The following is a 6673-nucleotide window of genomic DNA, read 5'->3' as shown; positions in this document are numbered from 1 at the left end:
CCCTTGAGCCTTGAGATCATGACTTGAGCCGCAGTCAGGTGCTCAACTGGCTGAGCCACCCAGGCACCCTTATTTCCCTGCGCTCTTACATTGAAGGAGAAACACTACATGATCATATCAATAGATGCTTAAAAAGCACCTCTTTTCAAACTTAATGGTCGTTGCTAATAAATATTTTTAGTAAGCCAGGAATAAAAGGAACACTTTTCCTTTATAAAGGTTATATGAAAAAACCCCATAACACACATTGTACTGAACAAGGAAACAATAATTCCCACCATCAGAGTTTGGTAAAACACACTACGGATCCTTCAGAGCAGGGACAATAGGCAGGTGAGTGATGAACTTGACTGAGGTACAAAGGTTAAGAGCATGCCCAAATCAGTCATCAGTACACTAAGTGATAGCTTAATGCAACATTTTGAAAAATTAAAATTGATGTAAAAACTCCTTGAAGGACAAAAATATAAAATGTACAAGTGTTACATATAGACAGGATTAGTCTTTTTCCCGAGTTTTTTCTTTTTGCTTGCATCTCTAATACGGTTCTTTAATATTCATTCAAGTATTCTTTATCTTGATTGCTGAACTTTCTGGTGCCTCTCTAAATTTTATACCTGAGACAAGTGCCTCACCTCATCCTGGGATTTGCTGAGATGGAAATGAACTTCCCTGTGGTCCCCTGTGGTGGCTTGTGCAGGACAGTAACCCATCAGTAGAGCCTTGGTTGTCTTTGTCCTAGCCTCCCTTCCTCCTGCACCTCCTCACCCCTCAGTCTAACAACTGAAGAGGGCCTAGAGTAAGGGTTTATTTTGAACAAATATTTAATGGGTGCCTCCCATGTGTCAGCACTGGAAGTACAATGATCTCCACATTCCCAGCCTCAGTGGATCTCACAGTTGGATGATGGAGAACAACAATTAAACAAGCAGGAACAATAAAGTATAGTAGGTGCCATGGTGGGGCAGGGGGATGGCTAGGAGAGCCCCGGGCAGGGCTCTGGGCTCAGTTCACCAAGTGGGAGGACAGGAGGTACAATCCCCAGCCCGAAGCCTGATTAGGAGCCGAAGGGTGGGAGGGGCTAAGGAGAAGGGTGAGGCTCTCAGAGATAACTGTTCCTGAAAAGGCTTATTTGAGGGACGCCTGAGTGGCTCAGTCAATTAAGCATCGAACTACTGACTTTGGTTCAGGTTATCATCTCTCTATCGTGAGATCGAGCCTCGGGCCAGGCTCTGCCCTGGGCATGGAACCTGCTTAAGATTCTCCCCTTCCCTCAGCCCCTCTCCTGCTCTCATGCGTGCGTGCTCTCTCTCTCTCTCTCAAAATAAATATAATTTTTAAAAAGGCTTATTTGAGAATACAACAAAATCACAGTAAGGCTGGAGCCCTCAAGAGACGAGTGGCGTAGAGAGAGTAGAACAGAGAGTGAGACAGAGGGCAGGCTGTGAAGGACTTTGTAACCCACACAGAAGAGTTTGGAATGGATCCCAAGAGAAATGGGAAGATTTTGAAGCAGGAGAATGCTGGGATCGAGTTCGTGTTTCAGAAAGACCTTTCCAGCTGTGCCATGACGAATTCAAGAAGGTAAAGCTACATCCGGAAGACCAGTTAGGAGGCTGTTAGGGTAGTCGCTGGGGACTGAATGTTTGTCCCCTCCTCCGCCCCCCTTCATATGTTGAAACCCAGCCGCCAATGTCATGGTGTTTGGAGGTGGCCCTTTGGGAGGTGATGAATCATGAGGTGGAGGCCTCGTGAATAAGATTAGTGCCCTTATAAGACAGGCCCAGAGAGCTTCCTAATCCCTTCTCTCCTATCAGCATGCAATGAAAAGGCACCGACCTCTGAACCAGGAAGGGGGCTCTCACCAAGACGCTTTCGGGACTTCCTGGCCTCCAGAACGGTGAGAAAAACTTTCTGTGGTTTATCAGCCAGCCAGTCTGTGGTATTTCTTCAATAACCAGCCCAAGTGGGCTAAGTTAGTCATCTAGGGGAGAAGCCTTGGTGGTCTGATGAGGGTGGCGGCAGGGGGGTGTTGATGTATTTGCAAAACGTTGGGTAGGTATAATCAAGGGGACTTGGTGGTTGATTAGATGTGAGGGGTGATGAAGAGGAAAGAATCAAGGATAACATCCAGGTTTGTGACTTGTGCAATTGATTTTTTTTAAATACATCAGTCTTACTATCTAGCAACCTTGCTGAACTTTCTTTGACGAACGTTTTCCTTGATGAACTGTTCTTGAGGAACAGTTCTAAAATTATCTGTAGATTTTCTATGTAGACAGTTCACTGACTGCATGAGTTAAGGGTGGTTTTGTGCCTCACCTTCCTGTATAATGATACGGTAGCAGTCAGAGTTCAGTCAGGAAAAGAGCACCTACTCTTGGAATTTCAAACAGAGAGATTTAATAGAGGGGATTAGGTGTCTACAAACCTGTTGGGAAAGTGGGATTAGTGGAAGTCGGAGGAAGATGCTAGCTCTTAGGTTCACGACTGCAGCTGTGGTCCTACGGTTAAAAAAAGTTGTCGCTGCCGTCCAGGTCAGGAAACTGCAGAAAACTTCTACTGATGATCACGCCTGTCCTATGGCAGTGAAGCGGGTAGCTGACGGGGTCCCTTGAGAACTTGGTAAATCTTTGTGTCTGCCAAAGCCCAAGCACTGAGAAGCGGCTGCCGGAGACAGAAGAACACAGAACATGCTTCCCAGGCCCTTCCATTTCCCAATCGCCCAATCTCAAGCAAGTGACTCTCATTGGCTGACAGCTAGTGGTGTTCAGATCCCTGGATATGAAGGAGCATGGGATGAGCAGTCAGTCCCCAGGCTTCCAGCCCTTGTAATAACTATCCTTCTGTATGTAAGTCCCACAAAACACTTTCAAAATGAGCTGGGCTCTCCGAGCCCTTCACCCACCATTCTCCTCCACATACCCTGGATCCTAGAGGGGCACAAAATGCATGCAGGTTTCCAAACATATTTTCCGTGCCTATGCACTTGTCCTACCACTCAAAAGTTAACTTTTGCTCTGCTTGGGAAGACCCTTCTTGTGCCTCCACCACTTAAACCCACCTCGCCCCATACCTACATCAGGCAGGACTGACCTGGATCTCTCAGAACTTCCTCGGCCTCTGGTTCACAGTTTTATTATGGCCACTTGTCCCAATGAATTTCAGCGTTTAGTCAAGGGAGCGATCTCTTCCAATAGACCTAAGTATCCCAAGGTGAGAGACCAAGGTTTATTTCATGTTTATGTCCCAGGGACTTACTACAGTGCTTGGAACAAATGGTGCTCATTGAAGATTTATCGAATGTATGAGGGACTGTGCCTACAAGGTCGCTAAGAGTAAGCACCTGAGGTCGAATGAGGAGCAGACACCTTTAGAAATAGGCATGCCACATATTCTCCAAAAGGGGGTCTAAACAGTGTCAGGATCTTGGAAGGACAAAAATTGTTTATAAATTGCTTCTTAATGCCAGCTCCAAGTTCTAAATTCTTATTTCCTATTTATGTTGACTTTTTCTGGTCTTTTCCAAGCTTTTGCCATCTGTCCTTGCTTCTGAAGTTTGCAGCACTGTTTCCCATTAAAATGTAATTCCCATGCCACATTCTGGTTGCCCCCGTCACATCAAATTAATGCAGTGATGGCTTAAGCTTCTGGGGAAATATGGGTCATTACACGTTGCTGACAGCAACCCTCACAGTGACATTGCAGCAGGGACAGAGAACATCTTAATAAATGATTACTTATACAAAATCAGCAAGCTCTTGAGTTTGACATGTCCTTAGAGAGCCAATCCTTTTGTAACACGAAAACGGAGATGGAGAATTTCCCATGATTCCTTAGAACTATGAAAACTTAGTTAGCTAGCTCCTCCCTTCCTTCTTCAGGTGGGGGCAGCCTGTATCGCTAGACCTCTGAGACTTTCCGGGACCCAGGATAGTGTTGCATGCAAAATAGGCAATTAACCAAATGTGTGTCCTATTTTTTAAATCCCTCAAAGCCAATACTGTGTGGTTCCCTAAAGGACATGCGCCCAAGGTAACCTGGAAAATCTTTGTTTTTCTTTGTAGCAGATACTGTATATTGGTTGACTCGGCATCCATTTCTAACTCCATTTCTCTCGTCCACTTGGCTTATAAAGCCCAGGGAGGCTAAGTACTTTTTCGGCTTCTCTGCTTTGGAAGTGACCAGGTGACAGTTTTAAAGTAAGAGAGATGTAAGCAGAAGCCTGCAGGAGTTTTCTGTGAACATTTTGCTTTCCCGATGGAAGGGACAAAGGAGGCTGATGCATTCCTTGCTCTCTTTTCTGTCTGGAGGGTGATGTGGGCTGCACCTACCTCAGCCTACTTGTCCTGGAAGGGAAAGGCCAAGGGAATGTCACTGTCGGCAGATATTGTGGAACCGCCAGACCATCACCAGTACCATCAACCTCCTGGCTTCTTGCTATTTGAGAGCAACAAACCGTTCTTTGGTTAAGCCACTGACTTTCTATTCCTTGCTTTGAAGAGCTTTTCTAAATACTCTATACTAACTCTATACTCTAAACTCTATACTAACTGCAGAACCCAGCTAAACAAGAGGGACAGGTCTGACAGATGTGGACCTTACCATTAATGTACTTTATAAGCTTAGTTTTATAATATTTTCTTGTCACCGCATTGAAGAAAAAAAAAAAAGGTTGTTTCAATGAATACGTAAAATTTGAAAACAAGGGAAACCAAAAGCAGTTGCTGTCTTACCTTGGCCTCATCGTTCGACATGTTGTTGACTTTTGTTTTAGCTGCATGGGATTGGGAGAATCCCAACTCACACACATGGGTGGTTGCAAATGTACAAAACAATGTAGCGAAAAACAGTCCAGATTCTGGAGGCAAATTCTGTGGGTTCAAACCCTGGGACTACCACTTGTTGGCAGAGCGCCTCGGTTTGTGTCTTCGTTTGCAAAATGGGCACATTGGCGGGAACCTACCTTAGAAAGGTGGTGGGTAGCTTACGTGCATCAATACCAGTGAGGCTCTAGAGTAATGCTGGATACGTCATGACAACCGTTAGCAATTATGAGAGATCCGGTGGTGCCCCTGCCTCTCCATTGCCTGTCTCTATCTGATATTTACTCAGATATCTGAAATAGACAAGTTTATTCTGCCTGGAATATTCAATACATAACTCAGGTTTAATGTCTTTGCTGACCAGTCATCTAGGATTAACCTAGAACCTTGACAAGGTAAACGTATTCAACCTTTGAAAGGAAGGGAAGCATTCAGATCTTAGAATAGATGCAAAACTATGTATATTGTGAAGGAAATCAGTGCCCTGCAACCTTTGTCCAATGGCCATCTGAAGACTGATTATTGCACTGTGATCTCACAAGGTGCTGAGCAAATGTACATTTTACCTGGCATTTAATTTCATAGGGCCCATGCATGCTGTGTTTGATACTCATAAATACAATGTCATATAAATAGACACAGGGAAGGCCTGCACTTAAAAAAACCCAAACAAGGGGCACCTGGTGGCTCAGTTGGTTAAGCGTCCGACTTCGGCTCAGGTCATGATCTCGCGGTTTGTGGGTTTGAATCCCGCATCAGGCTCTGTGCTGACAGTTCAGAGCCTGGAGCCTGCTTTGGATTCTGTCTCTCTCTGCCCCCTCTGCTGCTCAGACTCTGTCTCTCTGTCTCATTTTTTTGATTAAATTAAATTAAAAACCCAATCAATAATATGGAAAGGACCAATAGGGCTGCCACATTCTGAATCAACAAACATTTACAAAATATTTATGGTAGGAGCTATATACACAGAAGCATATAAAGCTGGAAGGCCCGATTTGATTACACTGGTTGTTTCCAGTATGTAAGTAAACATTTGGTGTGTGAAATATTTAACTGTGAATATGTTTAATTGCAAAACAAAATTCTAAGTGAATTTGAATCAAATATTGGTAGGCTCCTAAAGCATCCCTGCATGACTGTAGGTGTCCCTTGGTCAGAGTTTAAAAATCATCTAAATTATTCTTAAGGTCCCTTTTAAAATTGGAATTTTGAGTTATAGAGATTAATTCATGAGACTTTCCCCAACCCTTCCTGTTTTGGTCATGCATCCAGTTATACTGGTTCTTTATTGTCTGTAAGGTGAGTCTGTCTCAAAACTAATAGAATTATCTTACCTTAAGGCATTCTATAGAAGGTAGTTCCAGAGCATGGGGCTTATTATATTAATTAGGATGCTTTGGCCAAGTCATTATCAACTCAATTCAAAATGGCTTAAACAATTAGGGCATTTGCCATCTCACATCACATAAAGGGTAGGAGGGCAGCTCCTTAGTTGGCTAATTCAATATTTCAGCAACCTCATCAAGGGCCTAGGGTTTTTCTGTACTTTCTGCTCAGCTGTCTTCACCATGTCGACCATTTTTCCTGGTGGCCTCAAGATGGCTGCCACAGCTCCAGTGACCATATTTGGGCACAGCCATGTTCAGAGGTAGAAATGACATGTCTATATTCTTTTCGTTTTTTGTTTTTTTTTTTTTAAGTTAAAAATCCTTTCCCAGAAGCAGCCCCAGAAGAGTTAGCCTCCAATCTTATTGATCAGAATCAAGTTACATGTTTTTTCTTTCTTTCTTTCTTCCTTTCTTTCTTTCTTTCTTTTTTAATGTTTATTTTTGAGGCAGAGAGAGACA

General features: G+C 43.7%; 1 long non-coding RNA gene across 1 annotated transcript in view; it reads left to right on the top strand.

Moving 5' to 3' along the window:
* The window catches only part of LOC125913295 (uncharacterized), a 32015-nt gene that overhangs the window by 10365 nt on the left and 14977 nt on the right, over nt 1-6673 (top strand). Inside the window, exon 3 of the long non-coding RNA XR_007454969.1 lies at nt 1818-1900. This is a non-coding gene — a long non-coding RNA (uncharacterized LOC125913295). The remainder of the gene's footprint in view (nt 1-1817; nt 1901-6673) is intronic.

Source organism: Panthera uncia (assembly GCF_023721935.1).
Source record: "Panthera uncia isolate 11264 chromosome C1 unlocalized genomic scaffold, Puncia_PCG_1.0 HiC_scaffold_4, whole genome shotgun sequence".
Taxonomy (NCBI): Eukaryota; Metazoa; Chordata; class Mammalia; order Carnivora; family Felidae; genus Panthera; species Panthera uncia.
Note: the sequence above shows the minus strand (reverse complement) of the source record. Positions and strands in the feature narration are given on the sequence as shown.